Source organism: Oncorhynchus masou, unplaced genomic scaffold, assembly GCF_036934945.1.
Source record: "Oncorhynchus masou masou isolate Uvic2021 unplaced genomic scaffold, UVic_Omas_1.1 unplaced_scaffold_3269, whole genome shotgun sequence".
In the NCBI taxonomy this organism is placed as follows: Eukaryota; Metazoa; Chordata; class Actinopteri; order Salmoniformes; family Salmonidae; genus Oncorhynchus; species Oncorhynchus masou.
In genome coordinates, this window is record NW_027009682.1 from 24,836 (window position 1) to 41,567 (window position 16,732).

At 46.5% G+C, this 16,732-nt stretch overlaps 2 long non-coding RNA genes across 2 annotated transcripts; both read left to right on the forward strand.

The window, feature by feature from the left end:
* The first annotated feature begins 1,119 nt into the window (after nucleotides 1-1,119).
* On the forward strand, nucleotides 1,120-4,601 carry LOC135534339 (uncharacterized). Its single transcript, XR_010454668.1, has 2 exons — nucleotides 1,120-1,160; nucleotides 2,311-4,601. It is a non-coding gene; the product is annotated as an uncharacterized LOC135534339 (long non-coding RNA).
* A 7,116-nt stretch (nucleotides 4,602-11,717) lies between these two features.
* Nucleotides 11,718-13,745, forward strand: LOC135534338 (uncharacterized). Its single transcript, XR_010454667.1, has 3 exons — nucleotides 11,718-11,823; nucleotides 13,068-13,165; nucleotides 13,683-13,745. It is a non-coding gene; the product is annotated as an uncharacterized LOC135534338 (long non-coding RNA).
* The last annotated feature ends 2,987 nt before the right edge of the window (nucleotides 13,746-16,732 follow it).

Consider the following 16,732-nt stretch of genomic DNA (forward strand, 5'->3'; position numbering starts at 1 on the left):
TTCTTAACACACCCATGGTTGTTTCTTAACTTGGCTAGCCATACCCATGGCTAGCCACTGTTTCTTAACACGATACCCATGGCTAGCCACTGTTTCATGGCTAGCCACACCATACCCATGGCTAGCCACTGTTTCTTAACATGATACCCATGGCTAGCCACTGTTTCTTAGCCTCAACCCACTAGCCACTGTAACACCATACCCATGGCTAGCCACTGTTTCTTAACATGAGCCACTGTTTCCATGGCTAGCCACTGTTTCTTAACCTCATACCCATGGCTAGCCACTGTTTCTTAACACCATACCCATGGCTAGCCACTGTTTCTTAACACACCCATAGCCACCCATGGCTAGCCACTGTTAACAGCCACTGATACCCATGGCTAGCCACTGTTTCTGTTTCTTAACAAGATACATGGCTAGCCACTGTTTCTTAACACCATACCCCATGGCTAGCCACTGTAACACCATCTAGCCACTGTTTTTCTTAACATGATACCCATGGCTAGCCACTGTTTTCTTAACACGATACCCATGGCTAGCCACTGTTTCTTAACATGATACCCATGGCTAGCCACTGTTTTTCATGGCTAACACCATACCCATGGCTAGCCACTGTTTCTTAACACCATACCCATGGCTAGCCACTGTTTCTTAACACCATACCCATGGCTAGCCACTGTTATCTCATACCTGGGCTAGCCACTGCTGTCTCTCAGATCCCATGGCTAGCCACTGGTCAGCTGAGCCTCAATAGCCACTGCCTCATTGAAAATACATGGCTAGCCAGTTTCTTACCCATGGCTAGACACTGTTGCAGTTAACTGTCATGGCTCCTCTAACAATGCTAGCCAGCTGGCTCTGTTTCTAACATAACCCTGCCACTGTTTCTTAACACCCATGGCTAGAGTTTCCACTGTGGCTCTTAACACCATCCCATGGCCACTTTCCACTCTCTCTTAAACTGTTCTCATACCCATGGCTAGCCACTGTTTCTTAACTCCTCCCATGGCTCTTTATCTAACTATTGTTGTGTCTCTCTTGTTTCAGAACTCTTCTGACCCCTCTCAAATGAAGAGGAAAATCAGTACCTGGGAAGACACGCAAAAGTCTCAACTGTCTCTCCTCTAATGCACAGCTGCTCTGTCGCACTGAGCCAGGTGAGAACCACTTGTAGGAGTCTCTCCCTCCTCATTGAAAAGACAGGCCTCTGGCTGTGGCTTCCTTGTCTTAAACCTGAGGACCATATTGAGTAAGAACTTCTCTCTCTTCTCAATGAAGAGACAATGTCTCATCTCTCTCTCTCTCTCTCCTCTCTCTCTCTCTCTCTCTCTCTCTCTCCCTTCTCTCTCTCTCTCTCTCTCTCCCACCTTCTCTCTCTCTCTACTCTCTCTCCTCTCTCTCTCTCTCTCTGTCTCTCTCTCTCTCCCTCTCCTCTTCTCTCTCTCTCTTCTCTCTCTCTCTCTCTCCCTCTCTCTTCTCTCTCTCTCTCCTCCTCTCTCCTCTCTCTCTCTTCTCTCTCTCTTCTCTCCTTATTCTCTCTCTATCTCCTCTTTCTCTCTCTCCTCTCTCTCTTCTCTCTCTCTCTTTTCTCTCTCTCCTCTCACTCTCTCCATCCACCTCTCCCTCTCTCTCTCTCTTTCTCCTCTCTCTTCTCTTTCACTCACTCTTTCTCACCTCTCTACCCACTTTCTCTCTCTCTCTATCCCACTTTCTTCTCTCTTCTCCTCTACCCACCTCCTCCTCTCTCTCTATCTCTCTCCTCTCTCTCTACCCACCTATCTCTCCCTCTCTCTCCCTCTACCCACCTCTCTCTACCCACCTTCTCTCTCTACCCTCTCTCTCTCTACCCACCTTCTCCTCTCTCTCTCTCTCTCTCTCTACCCACCTTCTCTCTCACCCTCTCTCTCTACCCACCTCTCTACCCACCTCTCCCTCTCTACCCACCTCTCTCTCTCTACCCACCTTCTCTCTCTACCCACCTTCTCTCTCCACCCTCTCTCTCTCTCTCTCTCTCTCTCTCTCTCTCTCTACCCACCTCACTCTCTCTACCCACCTCTCTCTCTACCCACCTCTCTCGCTCTCTCTCTCTACCCACCTTCTCTCTCTCTACCCACCTCTCTCTCACTCTCTACCCACCTTGTCTCTCTCTACCCCTCTCTCTCTCTACCCACCTCTCTCTCTCTCTCGCTCTCTCTATACCCACCTTCTCTCTCTACCCATCTCTCTCTCTCTCTCTCTTTACCCACCTCTCTCTCTACCCATCTCTCTCTCTACCCACCTCTCTCTCTACCCATCTCTCTCTCTCAGGTCTGATTTGCTGCTGTCTCTCTCAGCAGTGCCAGCATTCCGACGTTACTAAAACCTAACATGGAATGGACTTTCCTGTGTGGTGACGCCCCTTTAACATCAACAACCAACCAACAAACCGACCAATGGATTCAAAGCTACAATACATCAGTTTTTACACACAGATTAACCATTATCATTCTCCAGTGTCACGAGAACAAGATTTCTACTTAGAAATATAGATATTCTAACTGTATCAAACTGAAATGGAAAAATTAAGTGAGGTAAATCAGTCAATATGAACCAAAATAAAATCCCGATCCCTACACACAGTGTTATTGCTAATGGAGACAGTAGCCGTAGAAACGGATGTCTAACCAGAATGTGCACGTTGCCACGGTGATGCGGTATTTATAAGCACCTCTATATTAGCCAGAGAGAAAAAGACAAAGTCCCAAAGAGGCACCTATATAGTTCAGTTCATACAGATAACTTGCTCCTGGGGTTTATTTTCTAACTTTTTATTTTTATTTTCCTTCGATCATTCAACATCATTTCTCTGTCTTTTTCTGTCTTTAAAAAAAAAAAAGACTAGTTTTGTCTCTACTGAGAGATGCTATACTGCGACAGCTGTTGATCTGCGTTTTATTTGAGGAGTAAACCTGTGGCTACAACAGTGATGATTATATGTGTAAAAAGAGGAGAGAAAAAGTATAATGTTTTTTTCAGTAACTATCATATTGTCTTTTAGCCTGATGATGTTGCCTTCAAATAGGGTTTTCTTTCTTTCTGGAGAATCCAACTACGATCCAATCATCCTTCTATGTCTTGCCTGGGTTTTCTTGTGTCTGAAATGGCACCCAAGTGTATTATATTTGACCAGAGCCTATTGGTTTCCCTATTGGTTTCCCTATTGGTTTCCCTATTGGTTTCCCTATTGGTTTCCCTATTGGTTTCCCTATTGGTTTCCCTATTGGTGTCCCTATTGGTTTCCCTATTGGTTTCCCTATTGGTTTCCCTATTGGTTTCCCTATTGGTTTCCCTATTGGTGTCCCTATTGGTTTCCCTATGGGTTTCCCTATTGGTTTCCCTATTGGTTTCCCTATTGGTTTCCCTATTGGTTTCCCTATTGGTTTCCCTATTGGTTTCCCTATTGGTTTCCCTATTGGTTTCCTTGGGTTTCCCTATGGGTTTCCCTATTGGTTTCCTATTGGTTTCCCTATGGGTTTCCCTATTGGTTTCCCTATTGGTTTCCCTATTGGTTTCCCTATGGGTTTCCCTATTGGTTTCCCTATTGGTTTCCCTATTGGTTTGCCTATTGGTTTCCCTATTGGTTTCCTATTGGTTTCCCTATTGGTTTCCCTATTGGTTTCCCTATTGGTTTCCCTATTGGTTTCCCTATTGGTTTCCCTATTGGTTTCCCTACTGGTTTCCCTATTGGTTTCCCTATTGGTTTCCCTATTGGTTTCCCTACTGGTTTCCCTATTGGTTTCCCTATTTGTTTCCCTATGGGTTTCCCTATTGGTTTCCCTATTGGTTTCCCTATGGGTTTCCCTATTGGTTTCCCTATTGGTTTCCCTATTGGTTTCCCTGTTGGTTTCCCTATTGGTTTCCCTATTGGTTTCCCTATTGGTTTCCCTATTGGTTTCCCTATTGGTTTCCCTATTTGTTTCCCTATGGGTTTCCCTATTGGTTTTCCTATTGGTTTGCCTATGGGTTTCCCTATGGGTTTCCCTATTGGTTTCCCTATTGGTTTCCCTATGGGTTTCCCTATTGGTTTCCCCTGTGTTTTCCTATTGGTTTCCCTGTGGGTGTCCCTATTTGTTTCCCTATTGGTTTCCCTATGGGTTTCCTGTGGGTTTCCCCTATTGGTTTCCCTGTTGGTTTCCCTATTGGTTTCCTATTGGTTTCCCCTATTGGTTTTTCTATTGGTTTCCCTATGGGCCCTGGTCAAAAGTAGTACACTATATAAGGAATTAGGGTGCAATTTTGGAGGCAGCCCTTGTGTTGTTTACAAAGATGTTTGTACAGTGGGGTTTTTCAATTGGGGTTGTGGTCAAAGAGGGACTGGACATTTTAACAAGCGACCAAACTTCTGAGACACCAATGGCCGACGTGACTGGGCGATCCTCATCATGTTTTTTTGTTTTTTTAACTTTATCCTTCCAAGGCCGTCTCTCATTGGTTGGTTTGTCCAGTTAACCAATCCCCTCTCATGGAATCTGCGATCTACAACAGGAAGTATAGATTTTTTTTTTTTAAATGAGGGTTTTTAATACGAAAAAAATAAAATAAAATAATGTCATTGGTGATGTCATTCTCCACACTTCTGTTGTTGTAGAGCAGTGTTTCCCAAACTGGGTCCTGGGGACCCCAAGGGGGACACCTTTTGGCACTGCACAGCTGATTCAAATAATCAAGCTTGAAGATTATTTGAGTAATGTGTGTAGTGCTAGGGCAAGAACCAAAACATGCACCCGGGGGGGGGGCCCAGGACCGAGTTTGGGAAACGCTACTGTAGATTCTCACTGTACTCCCTCCTTTTCTAAAACAGCCTCTCTCCCCTTCTCCATCCCACAGCCCCTATCTCCCCCTGTCCCCTAGCCTCTTTCCCTATCTCCCTCTGTCCCCTAGCCTCTTTCCCTCCCTCCCTCTGTCCCCTAGCCTCTTTCCCTATCTCCCCCTGTCCCCTAGCCTCTTTCCCTCCCTCCCTCTGTCCCCCTAGCCTCTTCCCTATCTCCCCCTGTCCCCTAGCCTCTTTCCCTCCCTCCCCCTGTCCCCTAGCCTCTTTCCCTATCTCCCCCTGTCCCCTAGCCTCTTTCCCCTATCTCACTCCTCTCCCCTAGCCCTCCCCCAGCCCCTCCCCCTCTCCCCCAGCCCCTCCCCATCTCTCCCAGCCCCTCCCCCTCTCCCCCAGCCCCCTCTCCCCCAGCCCCTCCCCATCTCTCCCAGCCCCTCCCCCTCTCCCCCAGCCCCCTCTCCCCAGCCCCCCTCCCCCCATCTCTCACAGCCCCTCCCCATCTCTCCCAGCCCCCCCTCTCCCCCAGCCCCTCCCCCATCTCTCCCAGCCCCTCCCCTCTCCCCACAGCCCCCCCCTCTCCCCCAGCCCCTCCCCATCTCTCCCAGCCCCTCCCCCTCTCCCAGCCCCTCCCCCTCTCCCCCAGCCCCTCCCCATCTCTCACAGCCCCTCCCCTCTCCCCCAGCCCCTCCCCATCTCCCCCAGCCCCCCCCCCCTCTCACAGCCCCCCCTCTCTCCCAGCCCCCCCCCTCTCTCACAGCCCCCCTCTCTCCACAGCCCCCCCCTCTCTCACAGCCCCTCCCCTCTCCCCAGCCCCTCCCCATCTCCCCCAGCCCCCCCCCTTCTCTCCCAGCCCCCCCCTCTCTCCCAGCCCCTCCCCTTCTCCCCCAGCCCCTCCCCTGTCCCTTTGCTTGCTAATGCGTCTGTTGTCAGCTGAGGACATGAAAACCAAATATTGGATCCTGTCAGTAAAGAAACTTGCCTGTTAGTGACTATTTCACCTGTGTAATACTTGGTTTGACCTGCTTCCTGTCAGTCTGTCTGATGATGATGATGATAGTGATGAAGAGTAACCGTGTGGGGTTGTTATTCTGTTCTATAGTGAATGTGGGGGGGGGGGATTAATGTGTTTGAAGCAGCAGGGAATAAGACTGAAATACAATAAGAACCACAGCAATGTAGAGATGATGATGACGATGATGATGATGATGGAGGAGGAGGAACAGGCAGAACTTGGATGAGACGGGGGGTACATCCTAATGGCACCCTATTCCTACATAGGGCACTACTTTTGACTATAGCCCTATGGGCTTAGGTTGCCATTTGAGATGGAGGGAGGGGAGGGCGGAGGGGGTTTAAAGTTGCACGTTTGTTGTGAGTTGCGTGACCTCTGTTGACCTCTTGTAAGAGAATGCCTTTGTCGCTTTGTGTTGCTGTGATGATAACCAACAGCATCAGTCCTGGTGGACAGACCATGTGTACCATGTCCCCTCACAGAGCCACAGTATTGGAAATGCAACGTCATCTGCCTATTAAGGGGAGGGGCTGGGGAGGGAAAACAGAGGGGCGTGGCCAAATGTAAACTAAAAAAGCCTTAATTGAAGTGGTGTATTTTGTATAACCCAGCATCTGTAGTTCAATAAATTGGATTGCCATGCAAGGGCGTTGCCATGACACCGGCCCGCCGCCGGAATGTTCCGTGTTGTTGTTGTTGTTGTTGTTGTTGTTTTAGCCATACAGATTGTTTTATCTGTGGTTTCTGTGGTTTATCTCTGTGTTTAGCCATACAGATGGTTTTATCTCTGTGGTTTAGCCATACAGATGGTTTTATCTCTGTGGTTTAGCCATACAGATGGTTTATCTCTGTGGTTTAGCCATACAGATGGTTTTATCTCTGTGGTTTAGCCATACAGATTGATTTATCTCTGTGGTTTAGCCATACAGATGGTTTTATCTCTGTGGTTTAGCCATACAGATGGTTTTATCTCTGTGGTTTAGCCATACAGATGGTTTTATCTCTGTGGTTTAGCCATACAGATGGTTTTATCTCTGTGGTTTAGCCATACAGATGGTTTTATCTCTGTGGTTTAGCCATACAGATGGTTTTATCTCTGTGGTTTAGCCATACAGATGGTTTTATCTCTGTGGTTTAGCCATACAGATGGTTTTATCTCTGTGGTTTAGCCATACAGATGGTTTTATCTCTGTGGTTTAGCTACTTGATTGACATACAGATGGTTTTATCTCTGTGGTTTAGCCATACAGAACTCTCACCTTGGTTTATAAGGATGGTTTTATCTCTGTGGTTTCTCTGGTAGTTTAGCCATACAGATTGATTTATATCTCTGTGGTTTAACCACCTCCCCATCTCTGTGTCAAACTCATTCCACGGAGGGCAGAGTGTCTGTGGATTTTTGCTCCTACTTGATTGACAAATGAAGGTCACTGATTAGTTCGGAACTCTCACCTGGTTGTCTAGGTCCTAGTAAGGAACTCTCACCTAGTTGTCTAGGTCCTAGTAAGGAACTCTCACCTAGTTGTCTAGATGTTAGTGAGGAACTCTCACCTGGTTGTCTAGGTTTAGTAAGGAACTCTCACCTAGTTGTCTAGGTCCTAATAAGGAACTCTCACCTGGTTGTCTAGGTCTTAGTAAGGAACTCTCACCTGGTTGTCTAGGTCTTAGTAAGGAACCCTCACCTGGTTGTCTAGGTCTTAGTAAGGAACTCTCAAACCTGGTTGTCTAGGTTTTAGTAAGGAACTCTGACCTGGTTGTCTAGGTCTTAGTAAGGAACTCTGACCTGGTTGTCTAGGTTTTAGTAAGGAACTCTCACCTGTTGTCTAGGTCATAATTGAAAAGGAAACCCCAAACCAGCAGACGCTAGGCCCTCCATGGAATGAGTTGGACACCCTGCTGTAGTGGTACCTGGTTGCCGAGGTCATAATTGAAAGGAAACCCCAAACCAGCAGACGCTAGGCCCTCCATGGAATGAGTTGGACACCCTGCTGTAGTGGTACCTGGTTGTCGAGGTCATAATTGAAAGGAAACCCCAAACCAGCAGACACGAGGCCCTCCATGGAATGAGTTGGACACCCTGCTGTAGTGGTACTGCTTTCCTCTGTATCCCTCTGTAGCTTTGAGGTAGAGGAGGGTGAGATAGTCAGATACACAGACATACATGAATAGAACCAAGACGCGAAGGAAAGTTTCAGAAATGTTCCTGCTCTGTAATGTAAATCTCGCAGTAAGCAGTTGAAAGACAGCACAGTTAGGCAGCAGCACCAGTCACACTATGGTACCATACTGCAGGAAGTCAGATGTCTTGTTGAATACAAGATCACAGCAGAGCTGTCCAGACTAGGGTTCATATAGAAGTCATCTATCACACCATTGGCAGATATTCTGTTTCATGTACCTCTCTTGCCTACTTTCTCTGTCTCTCCCTCACTCTCTCACCCATTCTCTTTCTCTCACTGTCTCTCCCTCACTCTCACCCATTCTCTCTCTCACTGTCTCTCCCTCACTCTGTCACCCATTCTCTCTCACTGTCATTCTCTCTCACACATTCTCTCACCGTCTCTCCCTCCCACTCTCTCTCCCACTCTCTTTCTCTCGTGCTCTATCACAATCTCTCTCTCCCTCACTCACTTTCTCTCGTATCTCTTCTGTCAGGGAAAAAGTAGAGGTCCTGTGTGGCTCAGTCCATGGCGCTTCTCCATATCTCTCTGTCATGGGATATAAAAAAAATAAAAATAAAATAAAAAATAAAAAAAGTCATTATCAGACAGTGGCTAGAGCAGAGCTGCTTGCCGAACAGTTAGACTCCATACAATTACATATCCTACATCTCTTTGTGTATAGAATCACAGAGCACATGATCTATTGAAAATATGCTTGCTGATAATTAATTCAATTTCTTCTTTAATCCCGTGGATGACATGTTGATTTGAGGATCTGAGGCCCTCTAGTCCTGTCATCGCATGACTTCCTATAGGGCTGCTATTCAGCGGGATGGGTCTTTAGGGATGTCTGGAGACTGGGGGGACATGTCTAGTGTAATCTCTATCTCTCTAGTGTACATACAATAAGACAGTAGCAAATGAACTCATCAGCTGCTCTGGGCATCTGCTGCAGAATCTACAGCTAAGCTTAGTGCAACTGATATGCCTGTCAGGGATAGGTGGAAGCAGCTGTCAGGTCAGAGAAATGGAGTCATTCAGGCCAATGATTGGACTCCTTGAGGGTGGGAATAAAGTAAGTCGGGCCAAGGAAGCAAACTATAAGTTAAAATGATGAGGAACGTGGCTGGCCTGAAGTGACTTGCCCAGAGTGAGTTCACTCCATGGAGGTTCATAGCAGACTGTAACATGCAATGAGCAAATAGCAGTCTGGTCCCTTAGGAGAGGGAGTGGTCTTTTATCAGACAAACACACACACACACACACATATATATACACACACACACACACACTGCTCAAAAAAATAAAGGGAACACTTAAACAACACAATGTAACTCCAAGTCAATCACACTTCTGTGAAATCAACCACTTAGGAAGCAACACTGATTGACAATAAATTTCACACGCTGTTGTGCAAATGGAATAGACAACAGGTGGAAATTATAGGCAATTAGCAAGACACCCCCAATAAAGGAGTGGTTCTGCAGGTGGTGATATAGACCACTTCTCAGTTCCTATGCTTCCTGGCTGATGTTTTGGTCACTTTTGAATGCTGGCGGTGCTTTCACTCTAGTAGTAGCATGAGACGGAGTCTACAACCCACACAAGTGGCTCAGGTAGTGCAGCTCATCCAGGATGGCACATCAATGCAGAGCTGTGGCAAGAAGGTTTGCATGTGTCTGTCAGCGTAGTGTCCAGAGCATGGAGGCGCTACCAGGAGACAGGCCAGTACATCAGGAGACGTGGAGGAGGCCGTAGGAGGGCAACAACCCAGCAGCAGGACCGCTACCTCCGCCTTTGTGCTGAAAGGAGGAGCACTGCCAGAGCCCTGCAAAATGACCTCCAGCAGGCCACATATGTGCATGTGTAGCGCTGCTCAAACGGTCAGAAACAGACTCCATGAGGGTGGCATGAGGGCCCGACGTCCACAGGTGGAGGTTGCGCTTACAGCCCAACACCGTACATCAGGATGTTCGGCATTTGCCAGAGAACACCAGGATTGGCAAAATCGCCACTGGAGACGCCGTGGAGAACGTTCTGCTGCCTGCAACATCCTCCAGCATGACCGGTTTGGCGGCGGGTCAGTCATGGTGTGGGGTGGCATTTTCCAGACCTCCATGGGTTGATACATTTGATTTCCATTGATAATGTTTGCGTGATTTTGTTGTCAGCATATTCAACTATGTAAAGAAAAATAAATAAATAATAATATTTCATTCATTCAGATCTAGGATGTGTTATTTTAGTGTTCCCTTTATTTTTTTTGAGCAGTGTATATAGCCTTTATTTATCTAGACAAGTCAGTTAAGAACAAATTCTTTTTTACAATAACGGCCTACATAAACACTCACAATGTGTTATCGGGATACATATTCTCCCTTGAGTCCGTTCCCAGACACATACCTTTTAAATAAACCGTTTTTAAACTGTCCATCCATTGTTCCTCAACAGTTATTGAACTACTTCTATACTGTGAGTATTGTCCTTTCTGTGCTGGAAACGCCATGGGTGTGTATGAAAATGGCACCCTATTCCCTATATAGTGCACTACTTTTGACCAGCTTCCATAGGTCTCTGGTTAAAAGTAGTTCACTATATAGGGAATACTTAAATGTAATGTAAATGTAAATAGGGTGCCATTTGGGACTCATTCTATGGACTTCTCCAGCGTCTCGCAGGGTGTGACCACTCAGCCTGTCTGACGTTTGTCTCAGAAACACACAGCATCCTTGGAAAAAGCCTGAATCACATAAACAACACAACACACAACGGTGCTATTCTGGGTCTCCAGGAAGTTCTGTGGACAGATACACTTCCTGTTCTTCAACATGCAGGAAAATAACATGGACTTTGATGAAACATTGATATGGCCTTGCACTCTCTGTCTGAAAGGGACTGCTGATGACCACATGGGAGAAAGAAAATGAAAATATATATACTTTTGTTTTAAGACAAATTTTTGTCAAAGTGCAACATTTTGGACACATAGCCATATGTTATTGTATAACTTCACGTGCTACAAGTTCATGTTTAATACATTGCCACGATATCAAGAAAGAATGCCTTGGTAAATGAGATTATTTAAAGAAGTGTAGGCTGAGAGAATAACCACTTCATGAGTAAAAGAAAAGAAAGAATACGGACATTTAACTGTTGCTGCCCGAGGGTGGCGCTGTAGGAATGGTCCGTTATTGAGCGCAACATGACTACTCTTTACAGCCTGTGGAATAGATGACGCTCAGCAGTCATAGAGAATAATAGAGGCCTGTAAAATGGTCCAAATACCAGTTATAGCATGTGTAGCTCCATTGAAGGGCTTCAGCACCATTGTAATGTAGTTAACTGGGTGAGACTTCCAACGTTATTATCTGATCCCTCCTGATGACTCTGTTGGAGTCATGTCCCAATCGGGTCATCAGGAGGCATCAGACAATAGAGAATAAGAAAATGGACTACTTCATATAGAAATTGCCTCAATGGCGCTGCCCCGTGTGCTCACAGATGATATAATGGCACAGATATAAAAACATGAATTATCTATCTATCTCTATGGCATTAGCTGTTTACGGTCATCAGTCCAAAGTAATCGATTATAATCTCAAATATAATTTAATAACTAGTAAACACTGATTTGCCCAATTTAAAATTACTTTATTTAGATTTTAAGAATAATTTTGATTCGCAAAAGAATGGGATATTGGCTCTATTTAATGGGCGGGGGTGTATTAATGAACAGTATTGGAGCTCGATTGTAATTCCTTGTCGAGCGGGAACCAGAAGTAGAAACAACCAGACTGGATTAGTTTACTGTGGAGTTAATATCCTGCTGTCATGAACTGGTAAAACGCTTCTTATGCTGATATAAAAGATGAATTACAGGGATATATGTGACATTGTTACAGTATTTAGTGAGTGTACTACATATAAGTACGCTGTCTGTAGATTTGTAATGGCAGGTATGGGACATGTGTTAGCAATATTAGCTAGTTAAGCTAGTCGTTTGAACGTGTCTTGCAGCTGTCTAAGCAAGTAGTTTGTTTGTACCACCAGCTAGTTAACTAGTGGGTCTTTATAGTAAATCACGTTTGCTGGCGTTTTATTTTCATTTGAAGTGTTCAGTAACTTGTGACTTGTTTAACGGGATATATTGTTTCTGGATTACAGGTAGCTAGCGTAATTTTAGCATCTGGTCTTGTGCGGCTTCAACGCCATGTATCTCCATTCAGTTCCCCCATAGAGGATCCCCCCCCCCAAAAAAATGAAATTTGCAGGAAAACGTTGTTCAGAGTCTTCATGGACAGATATGGAAATATCAATAGAAATGAAGAAAGAAGATCTAAAAATGAAACCACTATCATGAGTTGCTAACATGACTTGGATAAAGTCGTTGGTTGCTTGACAACGAAATTAAAATAATTGCCTCTACGTTTCTATTGTATGATTTTTGGCTATAGGCTACTTTTGAAGCAAGGTAAGACATTTTAAGGAACAGGGGAAAATATAGCAATGTTATTGACAGGCCTAACCGTTTTCTGAAAGATGGAAAGGCTTTCCTAAAAAAACTTTCTCAGTTAAATTATAACTAGCTACACAGTATCTGATGTCCACCTGGCAGAATGATATCTGGATTATTTGCGAGTAATGAATTTGAGAGTGCAGAAAGCAATTAAAACCTGTGATTTTTCTTACTCAGCTGACAGCCTAATTTATTCAAATAAATTTATTTTAGATAATTCAGAGTATGTCACTTTTTCTCATAGAATTTTTCACACAGGTCACCTTTCCTTTCGTGGGGGAAGGCAGTTTGGGGGAATGATTTGCAACATTTCTCCAGGAACCACTACTGCCAGGGTTCAATATCCTGTCGTTACATACCTAAGTAAAGTTTGTACTAGAACGCTGGTCAACTTGTCTATGTATGCGCAAGCTGTTTCTCCAAAATACAAAATAAATGACTTCTGCGCACTTTGTTTACCGTCAAACTATCTCTGGTCAATGAGCATTGGGCCACGTGGCTCTTGTGTAGGGGATGACGCAAAGCCCTGCTTTACAGTAGCTGAACTGACATGGTTCCTCTGTGTAGGGACCAGAATGAGTTGCTATCGCCTGTTGTACGGGATGCTGAAGTGACCAGAGCAGCACGACGAAAGAGTTCAGTTCAGAAGAAGGCTCAATTCAACTGTATCCTTATTGGGCCGTTGCCGTGGTAAACCCACCTACCTGTTGTCTTTGTGGATTGTGCTATGTCTATGTTACACCATTTAAGACCAGCATTACTGATTCAACTGTATCCTTATTGGGCCGTTGACGGGTAAACACACCTACCTGTTGTCTTTGTGCTATGTCTATGTTTACATTTAAGACCATTTTACCTTTATTTAACTAGGTCAAGTTAGTTAAGAACAAATTCTTATTTTCAATGAACAGTGGGTTAACTGCCTGTTCAGGGCAGCAGAACGACAGATTTATACCTTGTCAGCTCGGGGATTTGAACTTGCAACCTTCTGGTTACTAGTCCAACGCTCTAACCACTAGGCTACCCTGCCGCCACCCACTGATGCTCATTGGTCACACACACCGTTGCTCAGACTAATAGTTAGCTAACAGAAGTCTCATGGGGCTGTTATATGACTGCATAAGGTGTGTCTTTTAGATAACAGTAACTAGCCAGTTATATTCCCTGACCGTTGTTGTCCAGTCCTTTCTCCTCGTGATGACAACCAAGGTAGTACCACCACACCTGCCCGTTCCCTGCCCTGCCCTGCTTCAAACAGTCCTGTAAGTGTGTCCCTTCAAACAGTCCTGTAAGTCTGTCTGTCCTCTTCAAACAGTCCTGTGTCTGTCAAACAGTCCTGTGAGTCTGTCCTCTTCAATACCAACACAGCCCGCTGGCTCTGCTATGAGAGCATTGTTTGGTTAAAGGTAAAACCGGTGTCCACCACGATAAAGACATCTAGATAAAATAAGACATATGTCCAGTTTTTTAACCCGACTCTCACCATCCACTAGTTGGTGTCTCCAGAATGACCGGAGACGAGGCTATACTGTTGTAACAGATTGTACTCTATTGTAATTGCTGTAGTGGTGATTCCTCCTCCCTCTCCCTACAGTCACGCCGAAGAGTGCTGCTAGGAACCCAGATGTCGGCCATCTTGGCGACAGGGCGCAGGACTCCTCGTTTCATCCATACACCACGACCTCCCCTGGGCAGTATGAGCATGGTGAGGAGATGGATACCAGTCTTGACTGGGTGTTTTTGTCTGCTGACAGACACTGTGGTTGTGTGTCTCTCTCTCCAAAGAGGGGATCCGGAGACAGAAGAACCTAGCCAATAGAATAGCCAATTAAACCACTGCATCACCATTCATCAGTTGTTGACACTTATTAAAGGTAGAATCAGTGATATGACGTAGATGCACAAAGTAAACAGTATAGTGGGTCAATTTTCTGGCAACAACTAAAGAGCGTTGGAGCGTGAGGCTAAACTTCTTCACTGTTTTGGTCATGTAGCTACCTATGTTGTAAGAGTGTGAAGGAACCCCGTGCAGATACTGTGTGAGAGGGAGTGTTGCATCTGCTCATCGCAATATCTGCGGTGCTGCTCGTGCAAAACGTCATTTCGCTGACTCTACCTTTTAATCAAGTACGTTGATGCCGATCCACACGCTGAATGTTTCTGTGTTTTTGACTGCGTCTCTGTCTCCCCTCTGGGCCCAGAACCTGATCCCACACACTGAATGTTTCTGTGTTTTTGACTGCGTCTCTGTCTCCCCTCTCTGGGCTCCAGAACCTGGATCCCACACGCTGAATGTTTCTGTGTTTTTGACTGTGTAGAACCTCTCTGTCTCCCTCTGGGCTCCAGAACCTGATCCCACACGCTGAATGTTTCTGTGTTTTTGACTGCCTTCTTAGCCTTCCCTCTGGCCCAGAACCTGGATCCCACACGCTGAATGTTTCTGTTTTTGACTGCGTCTGTCTCCTCTGGGCTCCAGAACCTGGATGACAGTGACTGACCAACAGCCTGTACCCGCCTCCCTCTGTCCGGCTGGGACTGGGGGACGCCAGCTTCACTGACGACATCAACATGTCCTCTGTAATGCTGAAGGAGGAGGATCCTGGAGAGGCTGGTCAGATTCAGTTATTTTCTCCTGGTTGTTGATTGATTTTTAATATCACTGATGAGCCAGTGGTTCCGTTTCAGGTTTCCCAGCCAGGTCTGAAAATCAGCACGTATAACTGACTACAAGGCCCAGATTTGGGGAAAGGGGTTACAGAGGGTAGTGGCGAGGTGTCGTTCTGTAAAATGCATAGAATTTATTTTTAACTTTTTTATTTTAACGAAAGCTCAACTCGATGCTCTGGGGCGCTTATATCATTTTTGGATGAAAACGTTCCTGTTTTAAACAAGATATTTTGTCACAGCGTCAGTCTGTCTCAGAGTTCCTCTGACGTGTCCAGAAAATACAAACACTCCTCCACTGCTGACCTCTGACCCTCCCCTCTGTGTCCTGCATGTCAGTCAGTCTGTTCCCAGAGTTCCTCCAGTCCAATCTCAGATGGCTCCTGAACGCAAGAGGAGTGAGTCAACCCCCTCTGTGTCCTGCAGGTGTCAGTCAGCATTGTGACGAGTTCCTCCAGATCATTGGAAGATTGACCACTGCTGACCTCTGACCCCCCTCTGTGTCCTGCAGCGTCAGTAAAAGTCTGTTCCCAGAGTTCCTCCAGTCCTATCTCAGACACTCCTCCACTGCTGACCTCTGACCCCCCTCCCTCTGTGTCCTGCAGCGTCAGTCAGTCTGTTCCCAGAGTTCCTACAGTCCTATCTCAGACACTCCTCCACTGCTGACCTCTGACCCCCCTCTGTGTCCTGCAGCGTCAGTCAGTCTGTTCCCAGAGTTCCTCCAGTCCTATCTCAGACACTCCTCCACTGCTGACCTCTGACCCCCCTCCCCCTCTGTGTCCTGCAGCGTCAGTCAGTCTGTTCCCAGAGTTCCTCCAGTCCTATCTCAGACACTCCTCCACTGCTGACCTCTGACCCCCCCTCTGTGTCCTGCAGCGTCAGTCAGTCTGTTCCCAGAGTTCCTCCAGTCCCATCTCAGACACTCCTCCACTGCTGACCTCTGACCCCCCCCCTCTGTGTCCTGCAGCGTCAGTCAGTCTGTTCCCAGAGTTCCTCCAGTCCTATCTCAGACACCCTCCACTGCACCTCTGACCCCCCCCTGTGTCCTGCAGCGGGAGTTTCCCAGAGCTCCAGTCCCATCTCAGATGACTCCTCCACTGCTGACCTCTGACCCCCCTGTTCTGTGTCCTGCAGCGTCAGTCAGTCTGTTCCCAGAGTTCCTCCAGTCCTATCTCAGACACTCCTCCACTCACACCTCTGACCCCACTAAACTGTGTCCAGCAGCGTCAGTACAGTCTGTTCCTTGACAGTTCCTCCACCAGTCCTATCTCAGACACTCCTCCACTGCTGACCCCTGACTTTCCCCTCTGTGTCCCCTGCAGCGTCAGTCAACAGTTCCACCAGAGTTCCTCCAGTCCTATCTCAGACACTTCTCCACTGCTGACCTCAGACCTCCCCTCTGGGTCCTGCAGGCCAGTCAGTCTGTTCCCAGAGTTCCTCCAGTCCTATCTCAGACATCTTCCACTGCTGACCTCTGACCCCCACCCCCCAGTCCTGCAGTTTAATAAACAAACCCCAGTTCAGTCCTATCTCAGACACTCCTCCACTGCTGACCTCTGACCCTCCCC